Source organism: Rhincodon typus, chromosome 22 (assembly GCF_021869965.1).
Source record: "Rhincodon typus isolate 14 chromosome 22, sRhiTyp1.1, whole genome shotgun sequence".
Taxonomy (NCBI): Eukaryota; Metazoa; Chordata; class Chondrichthyes; order Orectolobiformes; family Rhincodontidae; genus Rhincodon; species Rhincodon typus.
The window spans coordinates 47,098,312-47,110,377 of record NC_063353.1 but is presented as its reverse complement, the minus strand read 5'-3'; the positions used below and the strand labels follow the sequence as shown (position 1 = coordinate 47,110,377).

The 12,066-nt window shown below is 43.2% G+C and overlaps 1 long non-coding RNA gene across 1 annotated transcript in view; it reads left to right on the top strand.

Annotated features, from left to right (window-relative positions):
- Nucleotides 1–10,396, top strand: part of LOC125485747 — a 75,518-nt gene extending 65,122 nt beyond the window's left edge. Inside the window, exon 3 of the long non-coding RNA XR_007264435.1 lies at nucleotides 10,198–10,396. This is a non-coding gene — a long non-coding RNA (uncharacterized LOC125485747). The remainder of the gene's footprint in view (nucleotides 1–10,197) is intronic.
- Nucleotides 10,397–12,066: the final 1,670 nt, after the last annotated feature.

Sequence of the window (12,066 nt, the reverse complement as noted above, 5' to 3'; positions counted from 1 at the left end):
TAGACCCTTCTAGGCCCAAAACGTCAGCCTTCCTGCTCCTCTGATGCTGCTTGTCCTGCTGTGTTCATCCAGCTCTACACCTTGTCATCTCAGATTCTCCAGCATCTGCAGTTCCTACTATCTTTTAATTTTGGTTCATTTGGGAAGCACATAACTTGCTGCCTGGAGAATTTAAAATGTATTCAGACTATTGACTGTGGTTCTCAGACTGGGGAAGAGTTTTAAAATAACTAAATGGAAGTGCTGAAATATTCATACACCCCTTCCGAAAGAGCCACAATATTATTAATTACGGAGTTATTGGAAGGGATTTTGTAGATGAGTTTTCTGGATGCTGAGTAACATTATCCTGGAGACTGCTAAGGTCGGAGAGTATCAAATTGATGGACAGTGGTTATTGGAATCGAGAAACAACACATCCGTTTGTCTTCTTCTGTCAGTCTGAAGAGTAGGCTGGTATTACTAAATGTACAGTGCAGGCAGCTCAACAACTGTCATCATTTAACAAAAAACACAGAACTGTCGATGCTGAAAATCAGAAACAAACTCAAAAATTGCTGGAAAAACTCGGCAGGTCTGGCAGCAACCTGTGGAGAGAGAAAGCAGAGTTAACGTTTTGGATCCAAGGTCACTCTGCTTTCTCTCTCCACAAGTTGCTACCAGACCTGCTCAGTTTTTCCAGCAATTTCTGTTTTTGAACTGTCCTCATTTCTCGTATTGCTGGCCTCGTAGAGAATTAGTTAGTTACCTCTTAATACATATTGTATTGAAACAATAATTCATATGCAGCATTGCTTAGGGAATGGGATGCAACGAGGCCATGTTTTGAGCAGAATACTTATGTGCTTATGGCTCTTTCATACATGACATATATGTGCTATATTTATCATACATGCATTATCCCGCACACTCACGTTGCCAATGACTGGGTGACTCCAGAGCCAGCTGTCACAGTCCATAGTCTTACCAGACCATACAGTGGTGGCTTAACCTGGGGCTGTCTGGATCTCAGGCAACAGGAGAGATTGAGAAGGTGAGATCCTTTATGGTAACCTCAGCTGGTGCAGGATTTGAACCCACCCTGTTGGTGTTACTGTACATTACAAACCAGCCATATGAGCTAAACCAATTCCTGTTCACAGGCTAAGGGTGCTGCATAAGCCATTTAGGACTAAGATGTGGAAAAATTCTTCACCCAGAGAGTAGTGAGCCTGTGGAATTCTCTGCCACAGAAAACAGTTGAGGTCAAAACATTGAATGCTTTCAAGAATGAGTTAGATATGATTGTTAGGGCTAAAGGGGTCAAAGGATATGGGGAGAAAGCAGGAACAAGGGACTGAGTTGGGTGATCAGCATTAATCATATTGAATGGTGGAACAGGCTTGAAGGGTCGAATGGCCTACTTTTGCTTGTTTCTGTGGCATTGACTGAATTCCTACCTGGGCTCACAGAGGTGTGACCAGGGATCAGCAATAGAATTTAATGTAAAAAGCTTAGTTTTAGCTCAACCACATTGTGCAAAAGTACAAACACTTTTCACACTGTTGTATTTCAATGAAATCTGTTTTTTTTTTTCAAGAAAATTTGCCTCTCGGGGAATCTGTACTAAGGCCAGTCAAGCACAGAATTTCCTTAAATCTCCTGACTGCTGTTTTCCTGACTAATGGTTCCGACTGTTTAGTATTACTCTGTAATGGTCTCTGTTGGAGAATTTGTTATTGCTTTTTCTTCATTAACTCCTCAACCTGTCTGATATCCTGAGGACCATCGAGCAAGGGTATCATAATGGATTTTTTAAGATCTCCCTCTGTGGAGAGCTTTGAATGATGCAGTGTATGTGTGTGGTAAAAGAAATGACAGGGCTGTTTCTCTGCTCTGACTTTTGTGGTCTGGAGTGAATTGTGGAGTGTGGTTATATACAGCAAACTTTGTTTTAACCGGCCCCTTATGAACCAGCCCTCTCGATAAACCAGCAAAAGTCATATACTTCGAATACCAAAATTTACTGTATTATCTCAATCTCCATGATGTCCAAGTAATCAGTTGTGGGTGCGAGTGAGAAGGCTGGCTGCTGGTAAGTTTTATTTAAGGCAAAATTGCCTTATTATTTAAGTGATTTAAGTGATTAAAGTATAACAGTGATGTGTATACCCTCTGCATTACCTTTGTGTTATTTAGTGTGTGTTTTTACACTGATTAAGCGGACCTCTTAATACAAATGGAATATTTGATCAACCAATACACTCCTGGTCCCATTGGAGCCAGTTAATAAAAAGTTTGCTGTAGTAATTTTGAAGCAATTTCTGGGACTGCCCTGCTTGGGATGCGAGTGGTGAGTTTGAACTTATCAAGGTTTGGGAATATTGATGGGGAGGGTACAGGGAATGCTGTTTCTCCATGGCTCGGAGATTAAAACAGTGGAGGAAAGCAGTCACCCTGAACACCTCGCTGTGTTTATCGATACTGCTCCCCTCACATGGCAGAGTGTGTCTGCAGTTTAAACACCTCATCAGCAGCTTATTTATCCACATTTCCAGCAACTCACCAGGGAACACAAGGTACCAGGATAGCAGGAATAGATGAAAACTGAAAGAACTGCAGGTGTTGTAAATCAGGAACAAAAACAAAGTTGTTGGAAAAGCTCAGCAGGTCTGGCAGCATCTGTGAAGGCAAAAACAGAGTTAACGTTTCAGGTCCAGTGACCCTTCCTCAGAACTGGAGCAGGAATTGGATGGTCTGAGCAACCAAATAGTCAAGGAAGAGCTTTTAGTGACTGAAATCTGACAGCTGCTTCTTTACCTCAATGAAAGGCTTTTGCTCCCAGGACCTGCTCTGAGATGGGCTTTTGTTTGGAGGTGATTGCTAACATTCCTGTAGCTATTTCTGCCACTGAAGAGGCCTTTATTTACACCTCTGGCCTGCACTTTCTCAGCTTTAGTCTCCTCAGAAACACAGGACCTGATTCCACAGCTGTGACCAGGTCCTTGGTTTAGGAGGGTCCTGCGATTTGATGCTCCCACTGGTTACTCACGAGTCCGTGCAGCCATATACTACACACACGTGATCATCTGGGATCTTGTAGATCAGCCAGCACATCTGGCAACACGGGCAGCTCAGTGGTTAGCACTACTGCCTCACAGCGCCAGGGACCCGGGTTCGATTCCACCCTCGGGCGACTCTCTGTGTGGAGTTTGCACATTCTCCCTGTGTCTGCGTGGGTTTCCTCTGGGTGCTCCGGTTTCCTCCCACAGCCCAAAGATGTGCAGGTTAGGGTGGAATGGCCATGAGAAATGCAGTGTTATAAGGATGGGGAGGTGGGTGGGTCTGGGTGGGATTCTCTTCAGAGGGTCGGTGTGGACATGATGGGCTGAAAGGCCTGCTTCCACACTATAGGGATTCTATGATCAACTGAGAGGGATCACTCCATTTGTGTTCACTGTGCATGAGATACCCAGGGAGCTGTGCTTCTGCAGTCGTCTAGCATCAGAAATATTCGCACCTGAGAGCAGAGATTACTCACAGCTCCTTGGGGACAGGGTTCCCCCATTGTATCCGATGCCCGCAGTGAGGAGGTAACCCTAAAACCAGACTCCAAGGATCATTATAACGGAATTCATTTCAGCAAGAAAATCTCTACTTGAGCAGGCAGGGTGCTGCATATTTGGAGAATTGCAATTGTACCATTAAATGTAGGAGCAGAAGTAAGCCATTCAGCCCATCCAGACAGCTCTGCCATTCATTGGGATCATGGCTGATCTGATAATCCTCAGATCCACTTTGTTGCCTTTTCTCCGTAATCCTTGATTCCCTTCCTGTTTAAAAGTTTATCTCAGCCGTGTCTATATGTAATGACCCAGTCTCAGCGGTCCTATGCGGTAAAGAATTCCACAGATTCACTCCCCTCTGAGTGGCCAAGGGGCTTGAAAGCTTTGCTCCCTCTGGTGATTCAGCAGATTGAATAATTCTTGCAGTTACTTCTCTTCCCTGTAATTTCAGTCTCATTACTTGCAAAGAAAGTGTCCATTTGGGATGGAGATGAGGAGAGATTTCTTCACCAGACAGTGGTGAGTCTGTGGAATTCTCTGCCACAGAAAGTGGTTGAGGCTAAAATTCATTGTTTTCAAGAAGGAGTTAGATGTCGTTCTTAAGGCTAATGGAATCAAAGGGTATGGGGGAGAAAGCAGGAACAGGGGACTGAGTTGGATGACCAGCCATGATCATATTGAATGGTGGAGCAGGCTAAGAAGGGCCGAATGGCCTAGTCCTGCTCCTATTTTCTGTGTTCAATTTAAAAGAAATCCCTCATCTCTGTCGTGAATGAGCAACAGAACCTTGTACGTTTCAATAAGGTTCCCTCTCATTCTTCTAAACTCCAGTGAGTACAGGCCCAAACTACTCAACCTGTCCTCCTGAAACAGTCCCTCCATACCCAGGATCAGCCCTCACTGTACTGGCTCCAGGGCCAGTGTATCTATCTGTCCTGGCTGCCTTGCTTTAGTATGTGACTTCTACCTCGTCCTTAAGTGCCTTTGTGTGCAGTCTGTTGCATCCATTAAATACACAACACTTGTAGTGTGGTATCAGAAAGGTGCAGCTGAAAATGGGTGGATTGTCGGAGCTGTAAGAGAGCTAAGTACTGAAAGATACAGTAAGGAAACTCAAACACTACTTTCTAGTCTAGCAGCTTTCAAACACACAGCCTTCCAACACCCCCCACCAAATACCAGTGCAGTCAGTGATTCCTCTTTCTCCACGTTCTCTGTGGATGCCTGGTCAGAGCCAGCATCCACATGACTGACCAAATAAAACATCCAATCAGCTACCAGTCCTTGAATATAACACATTCAGGACTGAAAGGGGCTGGAAAAGTGATGGTTTTTATGCTGTTTTCAAAGGAAGATGGGAGGAGCAAGTGAAATAGATGGTAATAATGTCCAGAGGCAAAGACAGATGGAGTGTCAGTGGTAGTAGAGGAATGATATAGATGAAGGATAGGTGAAATGGTGGGTATGAATTGTCCTAAATGGATCTGCTGTGCTGCGAGCAAACCCACGTAAAGGAGAAACAAGTGGGGAGAGGCGCTATCAAAATGGAGGACCGCATTCATGGTCCGAAGTTGTTGAACTCAGTGTATAAAAGGGGAAACTAAGGTGCTGTTCATTCAGCTTGTGTTGAGCTTCACTGTAATACTTAGCAGGCAGGGGAGAGAAATGTTGACATGAGAGCAAAATGCTTTATCAAAATGGGAAGCGACTGGAAGATCAGACTCATTGCTTTGGACAGAGCAGAGCTGTTCTGCAGAGTGGTCACAGTCCAGCCAAGGTAAAGGAGCCTACATTGTGAACAAGCAGTGCAGTATATTAGATTGAAAGAAGTACAAGTAAGATGCTGCTTCACCTGGAAGGTATGTCCGGCACCTTACACAGTGAGGAAGGAAGTGGTGATTGGGTTTCAGGATTGCATGGCAAGGCCCCATGGGGAATAGGAAGTGGTCGGAGTAATGGAGGAGTAGACTGAGCTGGCAGGGAGTAAACAGTCACTGTGGAATGTTGGCGGGACTGTTGAAGATGTGTTTGGTGGTGGCATCTTCCTGGAGGTGGTAGAAATATTGGAGGATGATCCTCTGAATGCAGCGGCTGGTGAGATGGATAGTAAGGTATTTATTCAGCTATTTTGAATATCATAATTTGCTTTCTTCCTACTGGAATGTAATTTAACAGGGGGTGTAAGGACATATGTGGTGTAGAAGAACTGATTTGAGAACTGTATTGCTGGAAGGTGAGAGTTATTGTGGAATGAGCCACTAACCCAGTGCTGTGGGTTTGACAGTGGCTTGAATCTTACATTATGTGTGACTGTAAAAATATCTACATTTGCTTTCAGCTGTTGTTCTTTCCTGAGGTAGGTGCATTGCTGGCAGGGTCAACATTTGCTGCCCATACCTTTGATCTGAGTGGCTTCTTAAACCTGGGCATTTCAGAGTTGCCCATATTGCTGTGTGTCTGGAGTCACATGTAGACCAGACCAGGTAAGCATGGCAGTTTCTTTCCCTAAAGGGCATAAGTGAAACAGATGGATTTTACCAACAATTGAGAATGGTTTCATGGTCATCATTACATCCATAATTCCAAATTTTTACTGAATTTATCTGCCATGACCAGGATTGCATTGTTAAAAAACAGATGCCCCTATCCCTGGCACCACTGGTGATGTTCGCACCTGCTGCACTGTCTAAAACCCTCCACCAGGAATATTCTTCACACAGGCGTAGGTGAGTCTGCCTGATAAACACACCCATCTGGCTGGAGCTTGGCAGATATTTCAGACACCTGTGTAACCAGCTCTAAATCCATCAGCCAATTGGACGCAGCTCCTGAAAAATTTCCTGGAGATCTCTTCAGCTGGTTGCCTGATCTCTGCGGATCTGGTGTGGCACCTGGTGCTTTGGCCCTTCTCCAAAGTGAAACCGGTTAGAACACATTTACAAACACGGCTTTTCTCTCTGGTCCCACTTCCTTCTCCCGGTCTCTCTGTGATACCATACAGATCATTTCCTGCTTAGAGTTTTCACTCTGCTCACTTTTTCCATTTACTTTGGCAAATTTGCCTCATGGAGCTGTCAGTGACAACAGAGGAGCAATTAGTAAAGAAAGTGTCTGTGAAAACAATCCCCCATTGTCCAGTAAAGTGCACAGTTTTTATCAAAGCTTTGCAAGATATACAGTAATGTTACATTAAAGAGTGGGGAAATTAAACTCCAAGGAAGGTGAAGATAGGTGACAAATTGAGTCAGAACCCAACAATATGGAAAGTGAGGCAATTAGACAGCAAAAAGTTGCCAGTAATGACTTCAGACAACTGGCTACAATTGCTGAAGAATAATACTGAGAATGCTGGGATCTGTATGTGTCAACCTTGTCTCAGGTGGAAACGCTCACATTTCTGAGTCAGAAGATGTGGTGATCAACTCCCAGTCCAGGATGTAAACTCATCAATCAGCATTGACACTTGAGTACTGACAAAACGCCACATTGTCGAAGGGTCAGTGCTGAGGGAGTGCCGCACTGTCGAAGGGTCAGTGCTGAGGGAGTGCCGCACTGTCGGAGGGTCAGTACTGAGGGAGTGCCGCACAGTCGGAGGGTCAGTACTGAGGGAACACAGCGCTTGTGGAAACCGTGTTCTTGACAGAGAAGAGAACGAATAATGATGTTAGACAAACCTTTCCCTTGTCTCCTTTGACACAAATCTTACAGAATATGGAGATACCAATGTTTTTGATGAACTAATAGTGACATCAGCAGACATGCACTTGACTCTCTCAGAGAGAAGGGACATTGTGTGCTAGAGAGAGAAACACTTACCTCACAGGGCTGTCTGCATCAGCCATGTCAATAAAAGGATCTGTGCAGAAACTCACCAAGTGAGATTGTTCTCACTCTTAGGTAGAGCCAGTCCCTGAGTTTAATGAAAACGACGGTGTTAGTGGCTGTTATAGTGGAAGCAAACTGCAGAGAGAGGTGTATCAGTGTTTCCTGGTGCTTTGATACACTGTGGTAAAAGTAAATTCTCCTGTAATTTGGTTAGAAATGAAAAGGGGTTTGTGAACCGTTGTTTCTGACAGGCAGTTCCCCAAAAATGCCTGGCATTCTACATTCTCCAAAAAAATCCACTATGGAATTCAGGAGAAACATCTTTCCCCGGAAAGTAGTGAAAATTTGGAACTCAGTCCCACTGGCAGTGGGTGAGGGGAGCACACCTGTGGTGTCTCAGCTTCAGCCCTTTGAAAATTGGCTGCGTCCAAGAGCCACACATTGTTTAACCTTCTGCGCATGAACTTTAATTATTATTAATTGACGAACTATCTTGGCAGGGAGTGGCCACGGTGTAAAATTGGAGTGGTGATGTGATCTGAGCAAGATCTGGCCACAGCTGCTCAACCATAACTTAGAAACGGCAAGATCTGAAATGTTGCATAGACACAGTCCTCAATTGGCTGGTCTCTCATCTATACGAGCGCAGGAACAAAGGAGTAGGCCATTCAGCCCCTCAAGCCTGTTCCACCATTCATTGTGATTTGTGACCTCACTCCATACCTGCCTTTGGCCCACATCGCTTAATACTTTTGCTTAACAAAAAAAATTTTATTTAAAATTAACAACTGATCCAGCATCCACTGCCATTTGTGGAAGAGAGTTCCAAACCTCTCCCACCCTTTCTGTGTACAAGTGTTCCCTAACATCCCTCCTGAATGGTCTGGCCCTAATTCTCAGACTATGCCCTTAGTTCTAGAATCTCCACCCAGTGGAAATAGTTTATTTTTATCTACCCTGGCTTTTCCTGCTAATATCTTGAAGAATTTGATCAGATCATCTCTTAACCTTCAAACTTCTTGAGAAAACAGGCCTAATTTGTGTCATCTGTTCTTTTATTTAACCCCTGAAATGCAGGTATCATTCTTGTTGTACTCCCTTAAAGACCAATCCATCCTTCCTAAGGCATGGTGCCCAGATTCTTCTAGTTTATATTAAGAAGGTGTTTAATCTTATTTCTTTATTTTTCTACTTATTCTATGAAGCTAACGGTTAACTTTATAATTTTGTTTCCTTAATAATTTGTACCTATGTTTTTTGCACCTGGGTACCTTCGTTCCTAAGATGGTGCCATGTATTAATGACATTGTACATTTTTCACTGTACTCCTGTACTTCTGTGTGTGACATTAAAGTCAAAATCTAAATCTAAAAATCAGATCTGCTCATAGTGCTCCAGGTGGGGTCTAACCAGTGTTTTGTATATCTGCAGCATAACTTCCACAGCCTTGTACTCCAGTTCTCTAGGTAAAAAGGCCAGTGTTCCATTAACTTCTTTGATTATTTTCTGCACTTGTTCGTGGCATTTTTAAGTTCTGTGCACCTGAACCCCCAAGTCTCTTCAGACATCCAGTGTATTTAGCTTCATACCATCTATTCTTATAGAGCCACAGACCTATCTAAAGGGAAACTGGACGAGTGTATGAGTAAGAAAGGAATAGAGGGTAAATGGATAGATTTAGATAAAGAAAGATAGGACGAGATTGAAGTGGGACATCCACACCAGACTGATTTGGTCAAGTCTTCCAGAAGTTAGCACTGTCCTTTCCCTGGGGAGAAGAAGGCTGAGGTGAGATCTGATAGACGTTTTCGAAATCCTGAATAGGGCTGTATAAAGCAGACAGGGAGAAACTGTTCCTGCTTGTAAAAGAAACAATAATGAGAGAGCATGGGTTTAAAGTGATGTGCAAATGGAGCAAGGGTGATGTGAGGAAAAGCTTTTTCACACGGCGTGTGGTTAGGGTCTGGAAATGGGACAGGGGCAGGTTCAACTGAGGCCTTCAGGAGGGTATTGGATGATACTCTTGATATAAATGGTGTGCAGGTATGTGGGGAAAAGGCAGGAGATTGACACTTGGTAATAGAATTAGTTCAGACACGATGGGCTGAATGGTCTTTGTCACCATAATAATTCTGTGTTTCTGATTAGCCTGTTTCTGTGCTGTATATCCTACATTATTCTTTAGAGTTGGTACTGCATTGAAGAGGTTGTGATAGTTAAGAAGCTCGGTACGTCTGTAATAGTGACTCTGTAACATCTTCGTTTCTGAACTTTGTTGAGATTTTTAATGTATGCCCATTTGTTTCCTGAACACTTACTGCAGAAACCAATTATTTATGCTGTTTACTTTTCCAAATGTACATATTGTTTTCTTAACAACAATTCTCCAGTTTGTTAACCAAAGCGATAGTAATAACTTGGAAAGAAAAAATGTGGAAGGGACCCATTGAAATTCTGTAGCAATTAGCTGGCTGTATTTACAATGGAGACATGTCAGGTCTCAATGAAACTAATCCTTTGTTAGAAAATACAGTTCTGAGGAAGGGTCACTTGACCTGAAACATTAACTCTGATTTCTCTCCACAAATGTTGCCAGACCTGCTGAGCTTTTGTAGCAATTTCTGTGTTTGTTTCTGATTTACAGCATCTGCAGTTCTTTTGGTTTTTCTTTTGTTATAAAATGTTGCTTTGTTGCTTGCAGGATAGAATTCTTATAAAGATGATTATTTCTCCTGTGTATATGTCTAGTTTTGAAAGCTGAAAGAGATACACTCTACTACTCTGAAACCCATAAAAGAAGTGTACAGCTAACATTTTTATTTTCCAGCACCTATCGGACCAGGTGTATGCTGGTTGGTCCAATATTCTGGGCAATCAAGAGGTCCATATAACCACAGTAAACCCTGGCTATGAGAAGCTTTGAGACATCAACATCCCTCAGGATAATCTATGTAAAACCGTCAACACACATTCTAAAATTGATGTAAAATCACCATAGAAAGTAATAGAAATGTAATGCAGAGGTTACACACGTCACTGTTATACTTTATTTACAGAATAAATGTTTTGGCTTTGCGATATTTGAGGTGTCACACTTTTTGCCAGTTTTATCGAGAGTGCCAGTTGATAAGGTGCCGGTTAAAAGTTTGCTGCATTTGAATTGCAACTTTCTTGATCTGAGGCTGCTGCAAACTGGTTAGTTATTTTTTGAGTGGCAGACATGTTGTAATTTGGGAAATATTGTAGTTGATCCATGCACAGCAAGCCCCCTCACAGCAATATGATAATGACCAGTAATTTGTCCTGGTGATGTTGATTAAGGAATAGATTCCCTTGTGCCCCCACCCCACCCCCCGCCAAAGATGTCACATTGCAGTCTTTTATATCAAGCTGAGAGGGTGTGTGATGTGTCAGTATAACACCACACCTGAAAGGCAGAGCCTGTGACAGTGTCACACTCCCCCAGTGTCATAGATTCGGAGAGGTCTACAACACAGAAAAAGGCCCTTTGGCCCTTCGAGTCTGTACTAGTCAAAAACTACCACCTGACTGTTCAAATCCCATCCCAGCTCTTGGCCCATAGCCTTGTCTGTCTTGGCATCGCAAGTGTGTATCTAAATATTTCTTCAATGTTCTGAAGGCTTCTGCCTCTACCACTCTTACAGGCAATAAGTTCCAAATTCCCACCACTCTCTGGGTGAAAAAAAAATCCTTAAATCTCCTCTAAACCTCCTGCATCTTATCTAAAATATACATCCCCTGGTTCCTTCCAGTCTCCCCTGCCTATGTCCCTCATAATTTTGTCCGTCTCAATCATGGCCCCTCAGTCTCCTCTGCTCTAAGGAAAACAATCCAAGTCTGCCCAATCTCTCTTCATCGCTGAAACTCTCCAGGCCAGGCACCATTCTGGGAAATCTCCTCTGCGCCCCATCCACTGCTGTCACATCCTAGGTCAGTCCAACACTGGCACTTCCACATCGACCCTCCTCGAATATAGATTCCAGAACTGCACACAGTACTGTAGCTGTGGTCTTACCAATGCTTTATACAGTTCCAGCATCACCTTCCTGATATTAAACTCTATAGAAAGCACCTGATGATGGAGTTGAACTTACAACAGACAATCTGCTATCAAACCTGCAACATTGCACAGCCAACATCTTCACCTTATACCATCACCTCCTGTGCTGCACATTAACATTCTCTGAGACTTCCTGTGACTCAGAGGCAAGACTGGTACCCACTGAGTCATACCTGGCACCTTGTGCCAGTGTTGGTCAGCTTTTGCCAATGGTTTTTACTGTAATTTGCATTAAAGTACTGTTGGTGATTAGTTTTGCAAATGATGTCCAAATTGCATTTTAAACTGAGCTCATGAGACAGGGAAATGTGTTTAAGTCTGAATATAAACTCAGCAAACAGCCTCTGTGCAAAAGCTGTGAAAGTTTATAATAAGCACTTTTAAATTTCAGACTTTTGAATTTTTTTTCCTTTTTCTGAGCTGTTTCCTTGTAATTGTAAGGTAATTCAAACATTGAACATACACGGCAAACAGTTGTGTATGTGCAAAGGGAAATCAGTAAGCATCTCGAGTGTTGAGCTTTGAATGTCAGAATGATTAACATTTGATATTGCGCAGCAGGGTGTCATATTTCATCCTGCGGCTATACCCATGCAGCGTGTGACCGTTTAACAA